This window comes from Podarcis liolepis (genome assembly GCF_965112155.1).
Source record: "Podarcis liolepis genome assembly, chromosome: 15".
Classification (NCBI taxonomy): domain Eukaryota; kingdom Metazoa; phylum Chordata; class Lepidosauria; order Squamata; family Lacertidae; genus Podarcis; species Podarcis liolepis.
In genome coordinates this window covers 33,926,570-33,951,044 of record NC_139566.1, presented here as the reverse complement: position 1 = coordinate 33,951,044, position 24,475 = coordinate 33,926,570, and the positions used below count along the sequence as shown (strand labels likewise).

The window sequence follows — 24,475 nt, the reverse complement described above, 5'->3', positions numbered from 1 at the left end:
CTGAGTCATTAAATGCCTAGAAAGACCGAACGGCTTTGAAAGCATCAATGCAAAATAAATATATTAAACGTCAGAGAGGAAGATTGAATGAACTCCGACATGGGTTTTTCAGAATGTAACTCCCGGTGTACTTGGACAGTGATCATATGCGTAGGATAATTCCAGTGAGATTTCTATGTCTGCTGGGCATGTTTTCCACCTTATTTGGCACTGACCTTAGGCTCTTCCATATCATCCTATTATGGGGCATGAGGGAGTCAGACGGCATGATTCACAAACACTTCCAAGATGACACAGTTTGGGCCTTAAGCCATCTATGGTTATGTCTGTGATTAAAATCCCAAGACTTTGGAAGGAAATCCATACCTAATGCAAGGCCTGCTCCCTTATGCACCTGCCTGGGGGAGCTCGCTTAATGGTGTCACACTTGTTAGAGACTCAATGCGCAGCAACATGAGAGGCAGGGATTCCACAGGCATCCCAACTGTGGAACCCTCTCCCACCCTCCTCAGACAAGGATGGAGCAACAGTTCTTTCTGAGTACCAGCTAAAGACCTACTTATTCGCCCAGGTTTTGGGTTTAAATTTGCGTTACCGCACCTGATAGCTATTTAACAGTGCAGATGCTCTCACCTGGTTTTACTTCATTATTGTTTATTGATTGTTTGATTGTATTGTGTTTTCTCAATATTACACTCTGTAATATTAGGAAACTCCCACTCCAAAGAATTTTGTGCATGTGTTTGGGGTCACAAAGGTGGCCTCAAAGAATCTGGGTACTTGAGTGAAATTCACCGCCCAATACTGTCTGTGTGTTGTTGCAGAAGCCAGCTCTATGAGCGCTGCAAAGAGCCTTTTTCAAGAAAGATAGTTCTGGCCAACAGCATGCCTCACCTTTCTATTGCTATGCTTATAGTGAGGGAGCTCTCTGTGGAGCAGGGACAGCCTGTTCATTTCCTAATCTGCTTCTATAGCTCTCTAGACTTGTATTCTGCTCTGGTCAGACCTCACCTGGAGTGCTGTGTCCAGTTCTGGGCACCACAATTCAAGAAGGACACTGACAAACTGGAACGTGTCCAGAGGAGGGCAACCAAAATGGTCAAAGGCCCGGAAACGATGCCTTATGAGGAACGGCTAAGGGAGCTGGGCATGTTTAGTCTGGAGAAGAGGAGGTTAAGGGGTGATATGATAGCCATGTTCAAATATATAAAAGGATGTCACATAGAGGAGGGAGAAAGGTTGTTTTCTGCTGCTCCAGAGAAGCGGACACGGAGCAATGGATCCAAACTACAAGAAAGAAGATTCCACCTAAACATTAGGAAGAACTTCCTGACAGTAAGAGCTGTTCGCCAGTGGAATTTGCTGCCAAGGAGTGTGGTGGAGTCTCCTTCTTTGGAGGTCTTTAAGCAGAGGCTTGACAACCATATGTCAGGAGTGCTCTGATGGTGTTTCCTGCTTGGCAGGGGGTTGGACTCGATGGCCCTTGTGGTCTCTTCCAACTCTATGATTCTATGATTCTTCCAGAATGGAAGTATGCTGGGGACCAGAATGCAGAAATGCCCATTAAGGTTGTGCAACCTCAGTCTTTTTTTAATCATTGGTTTTTTCAATAGCTTCTCAGCTTTTTGATTAAGTATAAGTGTAAAATCACAAGTTTTCATTTGGTAGCAATTCTAAAGCAACAATATCTGTATTGCTCTGTGAATTGCTATTTTAGGACTAATAATGTGCCTTATTAACACTATTAAGTAGAACACATATTAAGTGAATATGCGAAAGCAAGGCATCTTCCTATGTTTTAATTGATTCATCAGGTAAACATCACAGCCCAAGTCCATAGCAATGACTTCTTTTTAAAGGTCTTGTCCACATAGCCTTTTCTCCTCTTCAATGGACACTCCAAGCAAACTTCAAAGCATTTTAAAGCTGAGCTTTGAGCTGTCATTGACTCTAATTAGACCTCTAATTAGACCCTAATCCATTTTTTCCACTGTAGTTGAGTGCAAACCAGCTTTGATCTCTGGCTTTTTGCTTAACTGTTTAAAGCACTTGTCTTTGTAGGTTCTCTGGAAATCCATAATCAGAATCTTTCTCTCTAAAAAATAGTCCAGACAGTCGTCCATGCTTACAGTTTCACCCATGCTCACTGGGCAAAACTGATGGTCTGGAAAAATCAACCCAAGATTAACAAACAAACCAGTGTCATGACCATAGGACTCCTCTATTTGAGGAAAAACCCAGAGGATCAACAAATCCACCCGAAAACAGAATTAATAACAGCAATAGCAAAATCAGTGCTGGTTTGAGATTACCATTTAGTTGGAAAAAGCAGAATAATTACCGTATTTTTTGCACCATAACACTCACTTTTTTCCTCCTAGAAAGTAAGGGGAAATGTCTGTGCGTGTTATGGAGGAAATGCCTATGGGTGGCATGCCTACGGATTTTCCTCCTCTAAAAACTACGTGCGTGTTATGGTCGGGTGCGTGTTATAGAGCGAAAAATACGGTATACGATAATAATATCATACAATAAATAAACACAAGAGTCAGAAGACAAAATGCCTAAAAATACAAAACTCCCAGCATATCACTGAGTATATCAAGAACTGCAATCTGCATGGAGGCAACTTTGCTAAATGCTCTATCAATGCAGGCAATAATTAGTTTCTTAGTTGTTTCCATAAATGTATACCCACCCTTTTTCCAAAAGGGAGGCCAGGGCAGACTGCAAATGTATAACACAGTAACAACAACAACACACTTAAAATACCCATCAACTCATTTTGAAAACTCCCTAATAAAATAAAATAAAGCAGCAGTAAGTTCAGCAGAAGAATCATTGAACCCCACAACTCCTGGTGGTATAAAAAAAATAAATCCACAGGTCACCTTAAAGTAGACAGAGCAGAGGACAACTAAACAGAAATAAGAGGGAGTCACATAATCTAGGGTTCACTGTGGAAAATCCCTTGTCAGGTGTCACTGCCTGGATGATCTTAATGACTGGCTGCTGCAATACTGGAGATGGTGTTCTTTTGGGTCCTTGTGTCCCAGGTTGTTCAGGGCTTTGTGTACTAATATTAACACTTTGAACCAGACCTGGAGGTTCTCAGGCAGCTGGTGCAGAGACTGGAGGATCAGTGTCATATGACCCCCGCCATCCTAGATAGCAGACTACGATGCGGCATTCTGCACCGCTGCAGCATCTAGACAGCCTTCAAGGGAAGCCCCACATGGAGCACACTACAGTTATCTATATGGGAGGTTATCAGTGCATAAGTAACTGCAGTCAAGTTGTCCATCCAGTAAGAGCCATAGCTTGCCAACCAGCTGGAGCTATACATTAAAATAAGAGGTTATTTCTTAATGCTCTGAATACATTTTTTTTTCCTGAATGAACACTGGGAGAAGGAATTGTTCCAGCAAAATATACCCCTATCTATTATCTCCTCTTTTATGGGACATGCAAAATAAACCTGTACAAGGTTTTAATGCACAGCTGTTCCTTCATAAACTCAGCACCTTCCAGATGTTGTTGTTGGGACTCCAGCTCCCATCAGCCCCAGGAAGCATGGCCAATGGTCAAGGATGATGGGAGTTGTAGTCTAAAACATCAGGAAGGCACCAGAATGGGGAAACCGCTGCCTTATAAGAAGACCAATTCCATAGCACTCATGCGATGGTTTTGACACTATGTATTCTGACAGTGTATTTTCCAACTTGTCAGCTCTCATCTGGAGGTGAATTCAGCCGCTGTCACCTTCTGCATTTTTCGATTATTTTTTTTTTAAGAGGTGTGTTCACTGATCTAAGAATGGAGGCTAAATGTGGGATTGGTATGATTAGCAAAATGGGGACGTTACAGGTTTCATAAGACTGCCACGAGAGGTTGTGAATATATGGAGCCACTTTATATTGAATCAAGCCATTGGCTTATCTGTGCTTATAAACATTATATACTCTAATTTGAAACTTGTATTCTTCTGAACAGGATGCAAGGGCATATTGTGTCCTTAGTTGTTTGTTCCCAACACCTGATTTCCAGGGTTATTCTGCCTTTAAACATTGTGCTATTGTGCTTATAGATCACTGAGATGAAGCGGGCAGGAGAAGCTTTGAGTAGGAGCCTAGGAAAGGTGTGGTAGGAGAATTTTGTCAGGAAGGGTGGGGTCCCTCCTCCTGTCACCTGTCTCTAACCTCCATATTTCCTCCCCTTCCTCCCGAAAAAGCCCAAGTTTGTCTGTCCTCAGCCTTGTCCTCACAGCTCTACAGCCTGCATGAAGGCTTTTCTACACAAGCACAAAGTGACCTTTCACTTTAACTTGCATAGTTGGAATGTCACCAACATTCTTAGGCCAACAGCTTCCCTCTGCAGGCAGAATTTTCATGAAAATTCTAGATCTAGAAAATTCTAGATTGGCCAATCCATGGCAGATGCTTCAGCACCATTTCCACAGAAACACTTAGCATATTTAAGTATAGAAAGAAGAGTGCTCTCAAAAAGTTTGAAAACTTGAGCTTTCAGTAAAGATCGGGGCTTTTTTTCAGCTGGAACTCGCCATTGCCATTATAAGAGAACAAGGGAGGAATTCAAAGGGAGTTCCTGCACCTCTTTTTCTTGAAAAATAACACTGGCAAATGTTATTTTGTAATGTTATGAATCTGGTGGCCTGATTAGTGTGAATGGACACCACTATGATTTTTGCCTAAATCATTACTTGATTGGAGTCAGGGATTTGACAAAACAATGTGACTTCAACAGATGTGGGTGTTTCCTGAATGGGTAATTCACCTGCCAGAATGAGATCTCCAAAAGCTCTGCATGGCGTGAGTCAACATATGTGTAGCAGCAGAAATAGCAGATTGAACAGAGAATCTTGGGGTAGGGGAGTGGGAACGCTAGCTTTTACGTGGGAAAGCCGAGATTAGATCATTAACCACGATTTCTTTTGCTAAAGGTAGTGCCACAGGATGCAAATCTCCCACCCACTTACAGTTACCTATTCACCATGAAGGGGAAAACATACAGGAGCTCGTATTGCACACATGTGTCCCCCCCCCCTCCTGCTTAAAAGCAGCCCTAAGGGATGTGTGATTTTAATCAGGGTGAGAAGTGTGTTGTTAGATGGACACCCCTCCACAAACACACTCCTCTCCAACTACCAGGCATAACTGTCAACTTACAGATTTTAAAATAAGGGACCAGCAGCCTCGAAAATAAGGGATCAGCAGCAAAAATAAGGGATTTTCCAAGCACAGGTATGTTCAACTTCTGAGCCCCTCCGAGCCAAAGACAGAAAGCCCAGCCAGCAGTCAAACGAAGCCTCAAGGAAAACCACTGTCCCCTCTCCGCTGGGAAGCGCTGAGCAAAGGCGAGTCCCCAGGCAACGCAGCCGATTTCATCAGCACAAGGCATGCAAGCTCCACCCTCCAGTCATTCTTAGACTTATTGGGTGAGCAACGCAGCCAAGCAACACAGTTGGAGCCTCCCTCCTCCCTGGCCGGCAAGGAGGGAGGGAGAGGAGCTGCTTCCTTTGAAACCTGGGAAATTTAAGGGACATCATCAATAAGGGACATGGCGCTGGGATAAGGGACTGTCCCACCAAATAAGGGACGCTTGACAGCTATGCTACCAGGTCTAAAACAGGGGTCTGTGGCACTGCTTTTAGGAAGAGAAGACAACAATGGGAGACCTAACTGCAGAATTCTTACATGTCCACACCATTCATTTAAAGCGCTATGATATCACTTACCCCCAATTAATTCTCAGAACTGTACTTTGCTAAGGCTGCTGAGAGCGAGTGGGAGGACTCTATCCCCTCTCATGGAGCTACCGTTCTCAGAATAGTTTAACAATCCCACCGTCTTTGTAGAGAACACGGGGAATTGTAGCTCTGCGAGGTGAATGGGGTCTCCACTGCCATTGGGAACAGACTCTTCAGGGAAGCCCACAACTCCAAGCGAACCAATCTCGTAGAGAGAGTCTTGTGAGCAAGCCGTGTCTCATCCTTAAAAACTGAAATATACTGGGAGTCGAGAGTGGATTTCATGCTCTTTATTCAGCTCATAGTGGTGAGGAGGAATAGAAGTTCCCCCAGAATGTCTGCTTTATATACATTATTTACACAATGGGCCCCAAGTGATTGGCTAATTCCAGGATTCTCCTGTAGGCCAATCAGGTTGCGGATTCACTTCCACCTGGAGCTGTATCGGGTGGCTCCTGTGGACCAATCAGACCACAGTAGTGCCTCGCAAGACGAAATTAATCCATTCCGCGAGTCTCTTCATCTTGCGGTTTTTTCGTCTTGTGAAGCACGGCTATTAGCGGCTTAGCGGCTATTAACGGCTTAGCGGCTTTAAGAAAAAGGAAACAAACTCACAATAACTCGCAAGACGTTTCGTCTTGCGAAGCAAGCCCATAGGGAAATTCGTCTTGCGGAACGACTCAAAAAACGGAAAACTCTTTCGTCTTGCGCGTTTTTCGTCTTGCGAGGCATTCGTCTTGCGAGGTACCACTGTACTGTATTCTGGGTCCTATTGTTCTAGGACCAATCAGACTGCTGCATTCTGAATCCTGTTCTAGGACCAATCAGACTGCTGCATTTTGGATCCTATTCAACTCAGTACCTAACAAAAGCTGGGGGGAGAGATGGGTTTGTTGAGGCCTCTTTCTTGAACTCTTTAAGTGGCACCTTTGGGGATTTCCACCTGTATCGTTGGAAGCCTTGGAAAAAAGCTTTCTTTCTTACATGCACACCAGAGCCTCTGGCATCGTGCTTCGGACAACAGCCAGGACCAAAGTGGCATCTTTTGCTCCTCCTGGCCACCACCATTGTCTGGGGCAGAGAGAAAGGAGGGCAAGCAGTGGGGGAAAGGAGAGGCAAGTTGGGGGGGGGCTGCTCTTGTCACCTGCCCCTTGCCTCCGCCGAACTACATCAGCCCTTGAACGCAACCCTTGTTCACAGCAACCCCCCCCCCTTTCCTTGCACCACAGCCTTGGTCCAAATCCCACCTCCGTAGCTGCTTTAGCAAGAGGGAAGAAGAAACGGAGAGTTTGACTCATTCAACTCCCACATAACATCTAGTTCGGTCCAGAGAAAGGGAGTTGCACTTTCCTTGCTGGAATTGGAGTGCATCTTTGAGGGAGGGGTGGACAAGTAAATCCCTGGGGGTCTTGCAGAAGTGCAAGCTGTTTTGTCTCCGCTTACGCACTGAGACTCCAAAAGCAAATAGAATAGGAGCCAGAAGTCTCCACTCCCCTCTCATGCAAAGGAAACAAAGGGTGTTGTCCTATACAGCAGGAGCAGGGAACCTTTTCAATTCCAAGAGTTGCATTAATTTCTGGACTATTTTCTGGGGGGCAAATTGGGTGGGGCCTGGGCCAAAAGCAGGCAGAGCAATAAATATACTCTAGTTCCTGCACACTTGCCACTCCTATGTCTACCCTTCATCCAGGCAAGCGATGGGCACCATCAAAGGCACATTTCTGCCAGGTAAAAACACTCAGAGAGCAGAGCTACAACTCCCAGAGTGGTTTACCAATCAATCCTTCACCCCAGGGAACTCTGGGAATTGTAGTTTAGTGAAGGGGAGTAGGGGCCTGCCTCCTAATGACTCTCAGCATCCTTAACAAACTACACTTCCCAGGATTCTTTGGGGGATCCAGAGTGGCATGCTACTGCTTTAAATGTATAGTTTGGACAGTTTCCTCAAACTATGTTTGCAGCCTTCCATTGTAAATTGGCATGAGCCAACACGCTTACAACAAAGTTTAGTCGAATAGACACAAGGTTGTTGTTGTTTTTCCAATGCCCCACAGCAAAGGGCAATTTATACAGAACTTTTGTCAAGTGCAGAATGCTGTCGGTAAGCAAAATGCCTTCACCCACTCCTAGGAGTTGGGAAAAAACCCTGCTTGTTTTTAAGGGGAAAGTGCTTGTCAGATTTAATCTCCTTAACCCTTGTTTACCCGGGCATTTGAAAGACACTGTCCCTGGCACCTTTAAATTATTGGCTGTGAGGGTAATAACTGTTTTTAGATGTTTAAAGCTTGCTTCTGTTTTCTTCTTTATTATATTGTTTAAACTTTTGGTGTGTGCAGTTGCTCTTAAGGGCTCCTTTGAGTGGAAGGGTGAGGTATCAATTAAACAACGTAATTAATAAACAATGCAAAACAATTAACGTGGCCATTGTGAGATATAAAGCTCTTTAAAGAGAGATTTCTCCCCCACCGTGCATTTCTGCAATTTAATCTTGGATTTATTCAAGAGCAGATCTTTAAACCTTGCCAAGTGCCATTTCAGTCCTTGCCGAAGTCTGAAATGGTGCCTCTGGGCCATACAATAATACTGGAAGGGCTCATGGTCCTTCAAGCATGTACAGACGTTCCTTTATTCTGAAGACATGATGTCAGCAGACCACTTAGGGCTTTGTACAATTACTACTGTGGTTTCTCTCGCTGCTGCTGCTGAGCACGCATTATGTTCAATAAATTCAGGGTCCTGTGGAACATCAGTGAGGTCAAGCTGGTATCGCCGGTGGCTGTGTCAATAACAGCCATTGTATATCTTTGCCAAGTCCTAACCACTTCCTCCAAGATGCAACTCCAAGATCCTCCCATCACTTTCTCGGCCAGCTGCTAAAACCCTCACACATTACAATCTGGTTCTCCCTCTTAAGAACGTAAGCCCTGCTGAATCAGCCCAGTAGCCCATCTATTTCAGCCCCTTGTTCTCACAGTGACTAACCAAATTCCTACTGGGAGCCCCAAAGCAGTGCAACAGCATTTTCTGCACTTGTGATTCTAAGCAACAGGCATTCAAAGGAATCTTTCCTCCAACAGTGGGAGGAGAGCACTTTTTCTGCACCCTACAATCTTCCAGCCAGATGTTGTTCTCCACAGGGCTAGAAAGATGGTATTTGGGTGTGGAGGCAGCTGGCATGCCTGGAAGGTCGGTATGGTGTGAGTCGTGCATTTTTTCCCAAGAAAAATAGGTGCCGGAACTCACCATGAAGTTGTTACAGCAAGTTGCTGGGTGACTCGGGGCAGCCCAGCTTGGCAACCACCTGAGGAGGGGCTAAAAACTACGGCAAGCTGTCTCCCTAGCTGGTTTGGGGGTTGCTCCTGGTTTTGGTGCAGGTCAAATAAATGCACCCCTGCCTCCCTCGTTCTCTTAGATTCAGACAGAGGCAAGGGCAACTCGGAAGGGCCCTCGTACAAACGTGTGTGCGCGCAACAGTAGAGGCCTGGCTGCAAAGCTGATAGCCCGCCATTGCTACAAGGGGGATAGATTGAAGAAAAGGAAATATGAATGGGCCCTGCCCCATAGCTTGACCAATCATGGCTAGGAGCAGCTAGGAGCTAGGTGCAGTGATAGATCTAAAAAAAAGTGTAGACTCACACATGCTGGCCAGCTTCCATTTTGACTTGAAATGTTCATTTTGGGCTTCTCGAGAGTACACAAAGGCACAAAGAGGGAAGGGGGAGTGCCGGCTCACAATGGTGCCCACCTAAGAGGTGCCAGAACTGCAATGCAGCATGTTCCAGCTGAAGAAAAGCACTGGGTGTGACTGCTTCAGTGCAGCACTCAAAGATCCACAAGCTCATTCGCCAGCTGGCCACTCTCAAGTGCTCATTTTGCTCTTGTGGGAGCGCAAAATTGAGCTGAGCCCCTGTCTTTCTTCTGTGCCTGGAGAAACATGTGTATACTCTGCGGTGCCAGACTGACTCCAGAAGCATGGAAGGGCTCTCCTTGGTAATGCATTGAATACTGAAGCAATGTGAGAGTGGCCAAGCGCAGAGCTTTCCAAACTTTTCACGTTGGTAACACGCCTTTTAGACATCCATCATTTCACGACACAGTAATTCAGTTTTACTAGCAAACCAGAGGTTAAACTAACCCCTTTCCGGTCTCAGCATCATGCCCCCTCCTGTTGCAGGGGTCCTCAAGGGAGCAAACTTTGTCAGGACACCAAAGGTGATCCAATATTTGTTGATTCCTGCCTAGAATTTTAGACCAGAGAGACATGGATTCAGATCTCTGTTCAGCTGCGAGTCTCTCATCATGTGACCTTGGGTTAGTCAGGGATATGGAATTCATGGTTGCACTCCAACTCCGAACAAGGCTGACTGGATTTCCAACAACCATCAGCCTTGACCATTGGCCATGGTGGCTCAGGCTGATGGAAGTTGGAGTCCAACGACCTCTGGAGGGCCACAGGTTTCTCCTCCCTGCTCTAAGTCTTACCTACCTCACAGGGTTAATGGAAACTACAACTAATCCAGAATGCGGCAGCTAGACTGGTGACTGGGATCGGCCTACATTGACTCCCAGTACGTTTCTGGGCACAATTCAAAGTGTTGGTGCTGACCTATAAAGCCCTAAATGGCCTTGACCAGTTTACCTGAAGGAGCGTCTCCACCCCCATCGTTCTGCCCAGACACTGAGGTCCAGCACCAAGGGCCTTCTGGCGGTTCCCTCGCTGCAAGAAGCCATGTTACAGGGAACCAGGCAGAGGGTCTTCTCGGTAGTGGCACCCACCTCGTGGAACGTCCTCCCACCAGATGTCAAGGAAATAAACTACTATCTGACTTTTAGAAGACATCTGAAGGCAGCCCTTTTTAGGGAAGCTTTTAATGTTTGACGGTCTATTGTATTTTAATATTTTGTTGGAAGCCGCCCAGAGTGGCTGGGGAAACTCAGCCAAATGGGTGGGGTATAAATAAATTATTATTATTGTTGTTGTTGTTGTTCCTTCCAGTAGCACCTTAAAGACCAACTAAGTTAGTTCTTGGTATGAGCTTTCGTGTGCATGCACACGAAAGCTCATACCAAGAACTAACTTAGTTGGTCTTTAAGGTGCTACTGGAAGGAATTTTTTTATTTTGACTATGGCAGACCAACACGGCTACCTATCTATTATTGTTGTTGTTGTTGTTGTAAAGATAAAAAAACAGGACAAGGAAGACTACATGTCTGTTTTCCTGAGGGTTTCAGTTTTTATGTTAATTTGACACTGTGGTTTTAAGATGGATTTATCTGGCTCTTGTGTACAGTGCTTTCAGAGCAGCAGAAAGGACAAGGTTGAGAGAGGGGAATTGTATCTATTTATAAAAGTGCTTCTATCACACCTTTCTGATGAATAGCACCCGAGGTGCAAAAAAAAATTACATAAACAAGTCAAATGCCAGGAAGAAGGGCCATAGGTCAGTGGAAGAGCATCTGCTTTGCATGCAGAAGGTCTCGGGTTCAACCCCCAGCCTCTCTAGGCAAGGCTGGAAATGCCCCCTCTCTGAAACCCTGGAGGACCCCTGCCAGCCATACTGTGGCTCCAATAGCACCAGAAATTTAAAGCACCATCGTAGCACTTGGTGATAATAGTCATGGCTTCCCCCCCAAAGAATTCTGGGAGCAGGGCAGATATTTGGGGTACAAATATCTGCTCAACGCCCCCAAATTACCACGGATAGTGGGGATGGTGGCGAAGCTGCACACCCGCCAGCCATATAATTAGCGGGGCGCAGCTAATTCCAACAAAATATTAATATTCCAACAAAATATTAAAATACAATAGACCGTCAAACATTAAAAGCTTCCCTAAACTGGGCTGCCTTCAGATGTCTTCTAAAAGTCAGGTAGTTGTTTATTGCCTTGACATCTGGTGGGAGGACGTTCCACAGGGTGGGCGCCACCACCAAGAAGGCCCTCTGCCTGGTTCCCTGTAACATGGCTTCTTGCAGCGAGGGAACCGCCAGAAGGCCCTTGGTGCTGGACTTCAGTGTCTGGGCAGAACGATGGGGGTGGAGACGCTCCTTCAGGTAAACTGGTCAAGGCCATTTAGGGCTTTATAGGTCAGCACCAACACTTTGAGGCTTGGGAGGCAAACTGCACGCCCACCAGCCATATGTTTGACGGGGCGCAGCTGGCGGGCGTGCAGGGAAAGGGGAGTCCACCGGCAAAGCTGCGCAGCTCCCCCACTCGCTGGGGCGCCCCGAAAGGCCGGCGCCCTGCCGCAACCCACCACTAAGCCATATGGGAAAGTATAAGCTCTGTCTGGGAGTATAGCTTATTCAGGCTGTTGAGAGTTGTTATAATAATACTACTAATAATAAATTTTATTTATACCCCGCCCTCCCCAGCCGAGACCAGGCTCAGGGCGGCTAACACCAGATATAAAACAATTGATTGAAATACAACTTAAAAACAAGATTAAAATACAACATTAAAATGCAGCCTCATTTCAGCAGAAACTCAAAAAAAAATTGGGGGATAGATAGACTTCACCAAGGCTAACTATCCAGACTGGTCCTACATGGGCGAGAAAAAAGCCAGGGAAGTCCCCAAGTAGGAGTTCCATCACAGAAGGAAAAAGGAAAAAAGAAAGAGGGGGAGGGGATCAGGGAAGTTTTTAATATGTGACATTTTAGTGTATTTTTCATCTTTGTTGGAAGCCGCCCAGAGTGGCTGGGGAAACCCAGCCAGATGGGCGGGGTACAAATAATAAATTATTATTATTATTAATTCCAAGCCAAAGGCCAGGTGGAACAACTCTGTCTTACAGGCCCTGCGGAAAGAAATCAGAACCTGCAGGGCCCTGGTCTCATGAGGCAGAGCGTTCCACCAGGCCGGAGCCAGTGTTGAAAAGGCCCTGGCTCTGGTTGAAGCTAATCTAACTTCCTTAGGGCCCGGGACCGCTAGGGTGTTGCTATTTATGGACCTTGAGGTCCTCCGTGGGGTTGTTAGGAGGCAAGCACACCCCTATTCCCCTCGTAGAGCTGATACGTACTCCCCTCACAAGAACTTATATTCCCAAAGATATTCTCCACAAAGAGGGAAATGTTGCAGCATTTCCTTTCTCCTAATAAAAGTGCTGCTTGTGAAGGGACAGGATACCCAAATCCTGTCTGTGAAATCACCCCAGGCCTCAAAACTATCCAAAATTCCCTTTTGTCTTCTAAAAATCCAAAACAGCTTTTCTCTGCTCTTCTCACAAGATGCTGTGCATAGGCAAAATGTTACTTTTAAAGGCTAATGAATAGGCTCTGTTCAAAGCAGGCCTGATAAACGAATCTTATCTCATTCGGTTGCAACATCTTTGGACACGCTGAAACGCTTTCCTGGGAAGGGTGCCAAGAGTCCAAGAGTCCCAAGACAGCTTTCTGTTCATGCTCAGAGGAACTCATGGGGCAGGACTCTGGAAGGAGGAGGAGAAAGGGGGAGGAAACTGGAAGGGGTATATATGTTCTGTGCACATGACTGTGAACTGGTGCATATGCTTTTTGTGACGTATCACACTTGCTCCTTCTACCAGTTCATAGATGGTAGAAATAAAAGCTTTTGGAAGGGGTTCTAGCAACAAGGTAAAATGTAAGACGGGATTGATAATAGATAAACTAATAGGACATGAATTTGCTGAACCAATTTTTAAAAGGGATACAACAAAAGGGAGACGTGAGGAAGTCAGGAAAATAAGTTAACTAAAGATGAGAAATCAAGAAAGAGGGAGTTTTCTTTTCTTTTATATGTGTTTTTTCTTTTTCTTTTTTGTGTTTAATGTTTGTATTTTGTAATTTTGTATATTTATGTTTTTGTATTTTTCTGAACTTTTCTATTGATAAAACCTAATAAAATATTAATAATAATAAAAAAAGCTTTTTCTCCGAAACTATTCCTTGAGTGTCTGTTGACTCCCACTTCCCTTTCCCGGGCGCAATATTTTTCCCACCCGAGGGCAAAGCCTCATAAGGCTACACTTGAAAGAGCCTGGCCGGCCATGCCCTCATCGAAGCCACTCCATTCCTTCCTCCCCTGCCCTTAGGTTGAAGAAAATAAAGGTGTGTTGTTGTTTTTTTAAAAGCAATGCATGGCTCCCTAGCAGAGCACATGCTTTTCATGCATGTTCAATCTTTGGTATCTCCTGCTGAAAAGATCAGAAAGATCATCTTCCTGAAGCCATGGAGCTACTGCCTGTCAAGAGTAGAGAATACAGTGGTACCTCTAGTTACGAACTTAATTCGTTCCAGAAGTCTGTTCTGAACCTGAAACTGTTCTTAACTAGAGGCGTACTTTCGCTAATGGGGCCTCCTGCTGCCGCACACGATTTCCGTTCTCATCCTGGGGGAAAGTTCTCAACTCAAAGTAACTCTTCCAGGTTAGCGGAGTTTGTAACCTGAAGCGTTTGTGACCTGAGGCGTTTGTAACTCGAGGTACCACTGCGCTGACAAGAGTGGCTGTGGCAACCCAGCGAGATGGGCAGGGTATAAATAAAATTAATAATAATAATAATAATAATAATAATAATAATAATATGGGTGGGTCTAGATGTTCCTGTGCAAAGCTCTAAACCAAATATATTAATACCTGCCTGCAAGCTTAATTCCAGACTTTTAATTGGGGGGTGTTGCTGTTATGTAATGTTGGCTGTGACTCACTGGAGCTTGGAGAAATGTAAAAATAGATGAAACGTTGAGAGATATATAAGTTTATAAGTTATCGAGAGCTCGCCTGGCTGTGAAAGTGATATGCACAATAACGGCTAATTTTAAGACGAATGTAGCCTGCTTTATTAATAGCAAAATTCCAAGATGATTTCAGAACTTAGGCTTTTGATGAATGGAAGAACAAGGGAGGAGAGGGGAGGGGGCTATTTTAAGACTTGGTTTTCCAAACTGGGACATTGGTACTTTATTTATTTATTTATTTATTTCCCTGTTTACAGCTGGAATATATACTTCTGCATCCCAGGTAAAAGAACAAAACTCTGCTGCTACCACAACATGAAATCCTGGGACCACATTGCTGAAGCTAATCAGGTCTGGATCTGGGCAGTGTACTACACCTCCCATTATTCCACTGGCCATGATGGCTGAGGCTGATGGGAGTTGTAGTCCAACAATGTCTGAAGGGCACCCATGTGGCTACCTCTGCCTTATGCACCCAGGCTAGAGAGTTTCATTCAGGGAGCAGCAATTGGGAGTTCCCTGAAATATTTAATAAAAAAATAATGTTCTATAAAGAAGACAAGGGACCTGTCTCTCAAGGTGCTGATGGACTAGCACAGAAGCTCACAGGATGAGTCCACAGCTCCCTCAAATATTTTACCGGGGGGTGGGGGTGGGAAGCAAAGGGACCTCGACCCCCACGGCTCTGGCTCATACACAATACTGTCAATTCCAACAATGCCCCAATGAAATGGATAAATGAATGCTCTAATTTGATACCAACAGATATCAATATACAGTTGTACCTTGGAAGCTGAAAAGCTTAGTTCCCGAACGTTTTGGCTCCCGAATGTCGCAATCCAGGAAATAACTGCTTCGGTTTGCAAATGTCTGATGGGGCTTCCGATTGGCTACAGGAGCTTCCTGCAGCCAATCAGAAGAAGCGCTTCGGTTTTCGAATGTTTTGCAAGTCACACAGACTTCCGGAACGGATTCCATTCGATTTCCGAGGTACGACTGTACAGATATAGACACACATACACATATACACATTTATAGAATTAGGTTCTTAATCTACCATCTGCTTCTAATTTGTATCGGAAGATAGAAAGAATTCAGCAACCTTATCTGGGACATAAATAGTCGTCAGTTAAATAGAAAGATATCAGTTTCAGTGGTTTTTCTAGGTTCTTATTAAAGGAAGAATCAGCCTCTGTTGTCTGCAACTGTAGTGTTAGCGGACATAGCCAATAGATTCTATATCTCCATTTCCACAAGGACACAGAGCCTTCTTTGTTAATTACTGTACTTGCATGTGAAAAAATAAGTGTGGAGTTTGGGGGCTGCACCTTTACCACTGTCCCCCCAAAGCCACACTCCTCCTCCTCCTCCTCCTCCTTTTCCTGCTACCATATGAAAGAGAGCACCTGCAATGAGCAGCTTTATCTATGCTCCCCTGTGATTTAGAGCCCTTGCCAATTGCGTCCACGCATAGAGAAGACTCCCTGTGGCAGAGCCTATCCTGAACAAAGTTGTGGAGCCGGCCGGCCCTACTGTTTACCGTCACCATGATCAAGATAATCTCTGCAGCCAGGAGATGCATGGAGACAATTTTATGCATGGAGTGTGACTTTTGGAATGGGGCTAAAATGCACAGCTGTGATCTCCATTCAGCATGCTTCGCATCTACTCGGGAGTAATGTGTGAAGATTGTTGTAGTCATGGCCATGAGGCAGACTAGGCAGCTGCCTCAAGCGGTGAAATGCAAAAGGCACCAGCAGAAGGAAAGAAGTAGATGCAGCAGCAGTGGGGCTCATTTACCAGGTCTTGAAAAGGTCACATGAGATCTCTGGAGGCCTCCATGCAATCTTGCTGGAACCCGGAAGCTGCATCTATGTGACCCTGGGTAAGTGAAGCTCTGGTGGCTGCAAGGGTAGCTTCCCGTTTCACCTCAGGCGGCAAAACGGGATAGACGGCCCCTGGCTGTAGTCATTCACTAAGCAGAAACTTATTCAACTATCTAGTTAGGAGAGCAGAGGCCAGTAAGTCATACCTTGGGTTACAGACGCTTCAGGTTGCGTTTTTTTGGGTTATGGACACGCCGAAACCGGTTACTTCCGGGTTTTGGCGGTCGCGCATGTGCAGAGCGCTAAATCGTGCTTTGCGCATGTGCAGAAGTGCCGAAGCGCAACCCACACATGTGCAGACGTGGCGCTACAGGTTGTGAAAGCTGCTGGTTGCGAACATGCCTCCCGCACGGATCATGTTTGCAGCCAGAGCATCCACTGTACTTAAAACATCTGAGGGAAGCAGGGGGGCTCAGGGGGCGCAGGGGAAGCCACACAGTTCTACCATCCATCATCTTGCCCCCACGACATCTGCAACCTGAAGCCATTGCTTTGAATTGCCTAACGGCAGGGCTGGCCCTGCATTTAAATACATATGTTCATTGCTCAGTTCATGTATGGAAAACAGATGAGTCAACTGGCCTCCTGTTCTGTTTCCAGTGATTTAATACTATGACTGCACATGCTGTGTGAATTTTATCTATATGCTACAAAAACTCTGAGCCTGCACAGTTATTGGGCATTGTGTCATCTTCCCCCCCCCATCTTTCTTTGGAGCCAAATATTACGTCTGAGTATGAATATATTTATGCTGCACTTTTAGTATACAAGAACTGAACACAAACAAATTTGATTAGCCCCAAATTGCGATGCTTGAAAGTAGTCACTGGAGTGTAGATTTTTAAAACTGAAGCAACATGCTGCTCATTTTTGGCTCTATGTATAGGTGTTTATTTTGTTTTTGTTTCGTTTCTGTAATGTGAGGAAATTGCAATGTTTATCTGCTGGAAAGATCTCAAAAGAAGTTGCTTGTCTGTAAATACATTTGCTAGATTTACAGTCCTATTAAAACATGGCCTTTATCTAAAATTACTTTCTTTACGCTGGTACATACAAATAATGGGAGCATAGCTTTAACTCATACACCACAGGAAGCTGGGGCAATATTTGCTTAGGCAACACAAAAACGCCAGCAGATGGATGTAACACACACACACACACACACAGAGAGAGAGAGAGAGAGAGAGAGAGAGAGAGAGAGAGACCCTGCCTTCAATGAAACAACAATATTTGTAGTGGCTCATTTTCCAGTTCTATGTGTATCTGACTCACTGTCAAAAGAAATACCTCCTTTCTTTTTTTTTAATATAAGCACCATTATAGCACCATATTTAATTCAAGGGAATTTCACAGTCATGGGCTATGAATCCATTTGTTTCAACAAACCACAGTTACAATTAGCTACAGCTTAGGGTTCAGGTGGGACGCGGGTGGCGCTGTGGGTAAAACCTCAGCACCTAGGACTTGCTGATCGCATGGTCGGCGGTTCGAATCCCCGCGGCAGGGTGCGCTCCCGTCGTTCGGTCCCAGCGCCTGCCAACCTAGCAGTTCGAAAGCACCCCCCGTGCAAGTAGATAAATAGGGACCGCTTACCAGCGGGAAGGTAAACGGCGTTCCGTGTGCTGCGCTGGCTCGCCAGATGCAGCTTGTCACGCTGGCCACGTGACCCGGAAGTGTCTGCGGACAGTGCTGGCTGCCGGCCTCTTAAGCGAGATGGGCGCGCAACCCCAGAGTCGGACACGACTGGCCCGTACGGGCAGGGGTACCTTTACCTTTACCTAGGGTTCAGGTGTGACACTAAACTGTGGTTATTAAAAAATGGGAGCAAAATCTGATTTCCTTGTGGCCACACTGGAGGAGGAGGAGGGGAGGGGAGGAGAGGAACTGTTTGTTCTGACCTCCAAGCTGGTACATAGTGTAACAAATTGGAGAGGCAATCCTTTTTAAATGTTCTTAGTTATTTCCACCGCTGGATCTTCAGATAGCTCTTGATTTAGAAAAAAAACCCAAACAGTTCAAATCTCTGCTCAGCTATGAAGCTCACAAATGACCTTGGGTCTGAATCTCTGAGAATAAAATAGGCTGGAAAGAGGGAGAGAGAACCCACAGAAGTGCTTTAAGCTCCTAGAAGAGAGGCGGGGCAATTTAAAGTAATTAAAAGGAAGAAGAAATAACTGCAGTTTGTGATTAAATTGTGCGCTAATTTAGTTACCTCTGGTAGACTAGCTTCTTTTTAAAAATGAAATCTCAGTGGCACCCTTGCAGGCTTGGCAACTGGGTAAATGGAATTACAGCCCCGTGTATAACTCTACAATTTTCATGTGTGTCGGGGAGTTTCTGAAATTTCACAGCCCCACAATACTAGGTCATCTTTATTTTGGCTGTAAATGTTTTTCATAATAAATAATAATAATAATAATAATAATAATAATAATAATAATAATAATATATTTATACCCCCCACCCATCTGGCTGGGTTTCCCTAGCCACTCTGGGCTGCTCCCAACAAAATATTAAAAAAATCGATAAAACATCAAACATTAAAAACCTCCCCTAAACAGGGCTGCCTTCAGATGTCTTCTAAAAGTCAGATAGTCGTTTATCTCCTTGACATCTGATGGGAGGGCGTTCCACAGGGCGGGCACCACGGCTGAGAAGGCCCACTGGTGGAGTAAGGCGAGTGCGGGGGTGCGGTGTGGTGCGTACCGGGTGTCAGCTGTGAGGGTGGGTGACATTGCCACGCCACCCCCCGCTCACTGCACAGTGCCCCCGGATGCTCACCGCACAGGCAGCGCCCCCAGATGCTCGGCTAGCCCTGCCCCCACACCGCTCCAGGTGCCGAGACAGGTAGCTCCGCCCCTGAGAAGGCCCTCTGCCTGGTTCCCTGTAATCTCACTTCTCGCAGTGAGGGAACCAGCAGAAGACCTTCAGAGGAGGACCTCAGTGTCCCGGCTGAATGATGGGGGTGGAGATGCTCCTTCACTCATTCTTTCGGTTTAAATAAAAAAATTCCTTCCAGTAGCACCTTAAAGACCAACGAAGTTAGTTCTTGGTATGAGCTTTCGTGTGCATGCACACTTCTTCAGATACACATCTGAAGAAGTATCTGTGTATCTGAAGAAGTGTGCATGCACACGAAAGCTCATACCAAGAACTAACTTCGTTGGTCTTTAAGGTGCTACTGGAAGGAATTTTTTTATTTTGACTATGGCAGACCAACACGGCTACCTATCTTTCGGTTTAAACTGTCTTGAACACTGGCCAAACACACTGACCAAACCAATTCATGGAATCACAGAATTGTAGCGAATGTCCTCGTTCTCTCAATATGTTAAAACAATACTGTGCTTCAGAAATAATCAGACAAGTGGGGGGATATATTAAGACAGCTATTCTTGCTCTGGGGGAGCTTGTAGCTAGGTTTACACTCTCGGAACATCCTGCTTTTAAGAGCTCCGAGGGGTGGTTTTTTGGGAGGGGGGCGGGGGGACTTCTGCTTGCATAGTGTTCTGCCATCAGCTTTGCATAAAGATGCGTTTCCCAGAGGGGTTACACAGAGCTCACACACAGTCACTTCTAGTTAGTTTTGAAAGGCTGGCATAGGTCACTAGCTAGAAGATGAAACTATGATGCAATATCCATGTAGACAGTTGCTGCTGGGAGCAATCGGGACGAGACGCGCTGTCACATGGTACTTTGCAAGGCTTTGACTTACACGTAATTAAGAGAGAGAAAACAAATCAGCTTGCAGGGCCAGCCCTACCGTTAGGTATATGGCACGCAAGCAGCTTAGGCCATAGGTGCTGGGGAGCAAGGAGTAACAGCAATGTGTGACGATGACAGCGCTGGGTGTACCATTTGGCTTGCTGTGCTAAGCCAGGTGTGGGGAACCTCCAGGCCCTCCAGATGTTGCTGAACTACAACTCCCATCAGCCCCAGAAAACATGGCCACTTGCATAAATAACGGCTGGAGGAAAGAGTTGCCTGAATCGCTTTGCCGCAGTTGTTGTTGTTTAGTCGTTTAGTCGTGTCCGACTCTTCATGACCCCATGGGCCAGAGCACGCCAGGCACTCCTGTCTTCCACTGCCTCTCGCAGTTTGGTCAAACTCATGCTGGTAGCTTCGAGAACACTGTTGAACCATCTCGTCCTCTGTCGTCCCCATCTCCTTGTGCCTTCCATCTTTCCCAACATCAGGGTCTTTTCCAGGGAGTCTTATCTTCTCATGAGGTGGCCAAAGTATTGGAACCTCAGCTTCAGGATCTGTCCTTCCAGTGAGCACTCAGGGCTGATTTCCTTGAGAATGGATAGGTTTGATCTTCTTTGCAGTCCATGGGACTCTCCAGAGTCTCCTCCAGCACCATAATTCAAAAGCATCAATTCTTCGGCCATCAGCCTTCTTTATGGTCCAGCTTTCACTTCCATACATCACTACTGGGAAAACCATAGCTTTAACTATACGGACCTTTGTTGGCAAGATGATGTCTCTACTTTTTAAGATGCTGTCTAGTGCTCACCAAAACCACCACCGGAAGCACAAAGCAAAATAAGAATCCTATGTGCATAAGCAAAGGCTGTTCATAAGATAAATTACACCACAGTTTTATAGCCTCAGAAAGCCCATTTGAGTATCCGCTCCGATTGTCATGCTTTTCCCAAGCCCTGTTGCACCCGCCATAGTCTGAAATAAGAGCCAACCTGATGCCATTGCTTATGTCCAACAGCAAAGAGGAAGGCTTAGTGGGAAACCTTGCAACTATTCATTCCATATAAATATATGTGTACACACACACACATGCACACATATAATGAAGCTATTTCCAGAAGCTTGGCACAGATGCGACAAAACTGGACAGCTTGGGAGTATATTTATCCAAGGAAAAAAACTTTCCAGAAGCTTTCAAGCAAATGAAACATAAGGACAGAGCGAAAGTCAATCTCTAGCATATTCCAGACTTGAATAGGACGAGATGGGTTTAAAAAATTCTTGCAGACCCGCTGGCTCTTGCCAGCTCTTCCTAGCTAAAGATGGATCCTTTCAAGGCTACTTCGCCAATACAACAACAGCTGGCGGAGCAAACTATTATCTGCTGCATGTGTTACAGTTGTCCTACACCAGATCAGTCCCAGGGTCTGAGGGCACCTTGTTGAAGCTAAGTGGGTTGGGCTGTGGTCAGAATTTGGATGGGAGACCACGACAAAACCCCGTATTATTGGATTGGGATCCATGATGGGAGACAGGTGGGGATTAAGGGTGCCTTTCGAGTGGAAGCATAGACTTTGGAACAAAAATGTCTTCAGTTGTTTCTGGAAAGTACAAACAGTAAGCACCTATCTTGATGGGCAACATCAAAAAAACAAAGATCATGGCCACTGGTCCCATCACCTCCTGGCAAATAGAAGGGGAAGAAATGGAGGCAGTGAGAGATTTTACTTTCTTGGGCTCCATGATCACTGCAGATGGTGACAGCAACCACGAAATTAAAAGACGTCTGCTTCTTGGGAGAAAAGCAACAGCATCTTAAAAAGCAGAGACATCACCTTGCCAACAAAGGTCCATATAGTTAAAGCTATGGTTTTCCCAGCAGTGATGTATGGAAGTGAAAGCTGGACTATAAAGAAGGCTGATCGCCGAAGAATGGATGCTTTTGAATTATGGTGCTGGAGGAGACTCTTGAGAGTCCCATGGACTGCAAGAAGATCAAACCTCTCCATTCTGAAGGAAATCAGCCCTGAGTGCTCACTGGAAGGACAGATCCTGGAGCTGAGACTCCAATACTTTGGCCACCTCATGAGAAGAGAAGTCTCTCTGGAAAAGACCCTGATGCTGGGAAAGATGGAGGGCACAAGGAGAAGGGGATGGCAGAGGACGAGATAGTTGTTCTCGAAGCTACTAGCATGAGTTTTACCAAACTGCGGGAGGCAGTGGAAGACAGGAGTGCCTGGCGTGCTCTGGTCCATGGGGTCACGAAGAGTCGGACACGACTAAACGACTAAACAACAACATCTCGACGGGAATGCTGTTCCACGGAACAGGAGCAGGCACACTGAAAGCCCCACTCCGAGTAAATTTGGGTGGTTGGGATTAATTCACCTTCAACCAATCCTGGAGGGAGGAGCAAGAAGGAAGGAACAGTCAACTCTGCTGGTTTCAATGCATCACCCCCTCTCTCCCTCTACCATTAGGCAGAGTGAAATGGCTGCTCAGGCTGCTAAATCTGAGTGTCATGAAAAGACCACCAATTAGTTTTTATTATTGGGGGGAAAGAGAAGCTTGTGAGCTTTACTTTTTCCCTTCATGCGACTTAAATTCAATCACTGGCCTTGGATAATGGGCCACATTGAAAGCACATGGCTTCCCCCGTATAATCCTGGGAACTGCCGCTTGTCAAGGGTGCTGGGAACTGTAGCTCCATGTGGTAAACTACAGATCCCAGGATTCTCTGGGGTGGGAAGCCATGTGCTTTAATGTGGATGCGAATGCACGCACCTTGATTTGGCGGTGGGGGACATTTGCTGCTCCACTTCAGGCGACAAAACCCTTTGCGCTGGCGCTGCCTACCCCTTTCTACCCACAACAGCCAGTTCCTTGGAGACAGGATATAAAATGTGCCACCTTCATCCCCTCCTGAAGGAAGGTCTCAGAGGCAGGGATACACACATCCTGTCTCCCTTGTCAGCCCTCTGCTTCTCTGAAACCATCCAAGGGCGATAAAAGAGGCAGAAATGTCAAGGCTAATTACAGATCTAACATGCAAACTCACTTGTCAAAGACCCAGTTTCAGCTGCATCACGGAACAGTTACAACAGTGATGGGTGGGTGGGGAGCAAATCGCCTTGCATCCATCCTCATCTTAATGTGCTTCCTCTCCATCACCACAAACACAGGGGCTGTTGTTGCTTTTCCAAAGCAGAGTCTAGTTCTAAAGCGCTGTGCTCTTGCCTTTTCTCCCTTCCTTTCTTTTTCAAATTGGCTCAGACTGTTTGCACTTCTGTCATTCCCTTTGGGAAAAACCCGATTCCACTGACTAATAACGCCTTCGCAGAAAATAAACTGGAGTGTGGGGAAGGGGAAGGTCACAAAGATTACAATGGAAACACGCAAGCCGTTCTCTCTCCCTCTCTCTTTGAATCTCATGGAAGGTCAATGGAAAACGCGAGGTCAGCATAATTCTCTTTCCGGAACTAAGACTGCAAAGAGTATCCAGTCAACCAGAAATCGGCAGAGAGCACGCAGCCGACTGGACAGGGGAGTTCTTCTGGGATTAAATAAGAAGGTGATGGAAGGGCAAGCCCTGGGCCATTGCTACCAGATAAGTCCCGGTCCTCAGCTCCCTGGTCTGAAGATGTGGCTCTGTCTTCTTCTGTCTTAGAGGACTTCGGTGTAGAAGACGTGACCCATTTGTCCTGCCTTTCTGTGCATCCAGACATCTAGGCCTCTCCTTGTCCTACAACCTGATTAAGCCTTGCTGCAATGCAGAGCACAAAGAAACTTAGATATATAAACTAATCACCAAATGGCACCGTAAACCGGGATTACGGTCACCACAACAGAATGTCTAAGTGCCTTTCCCCCTTCCCCAGGAGAAGTTGTTTTTTTATTTCATTTTTATACCGCTTTCTATTTTAAAATCTCAAAGCAGTTTACAACACATTAAAACATCAAATAAAAACAATCCAGAATAAAACAAATTCAAGCTTAAAAGAAAATATTCCAGATCCTTCTCTAAGTGATATTTTGCTTTTTCCATATTTATATACCTACTTAAGTTTATATAGCTGCCCCATAGCAGAAGTAATCTAGGAAGGCAGTGCAGTGTAGTGGTTAAAGTGTCGGACTAGGACCTGGGAGATCAGGGTCCCAATCCCCACTATGTCATGATGCTCACTGGGTGACCTTGGGCCAGTCACAACCTCTTAGCCTACCTCACAGGATCATTGTAGGGATTTTCTGAGGACAGGGTGAACCATGTACCCCCTAGGGGAAAAGGTGGGATATAAATGCAGAGAATAAGCTCTTCTTATGTGGATTTAGTAGTTATGAAGACATTTCACCAAATGGATGCTGCCAGGATCGCTGTAGCACAACAGCGAAATTTTACATATGTAAAGTGATATAATAATATC

General features: G+C 45.6%; 2 protein-coding genes across 3 annotated transcripts in view; both read right to left on the bottom strand.

Moving 5' to 3' along the window:
* ZDHHC8 (zDHHC palmitoyltransferase 8) overlaps positions 1-24,475 on the bottom strand; it is a 134,294-nt gene that overhangs the window by 93,726 nt on the left and 16,093 nt on the right. The gene's annotated exons all lie outside the window — the stretch shown is intronic.
* The window catches only part of LOC310695099 (serine/threonine-protein phosphatase 2A activator-like), a 48,089-nt gene that overhangs the window by 7,521 nt on the left and 16,093 nt on the right, over positions 1-24,475 (bottom strand). Inside the window, exon 1 of one of the 2 annotated variants that reach the window (XM_083479087.1) lies at positions 15,249-15,326. The exons of the other annotated variant lie outside the window; for it this stretch is intronic. The gene's annotated coding sequence lies outside the window, so the exon portion shown is untranslated. Of the gene's footprint in view, positions 1-15,248; positions 15,327-24,475 lie in introns of those variants that run through there. 2 annotated transcript variants of the gene reach the window in all.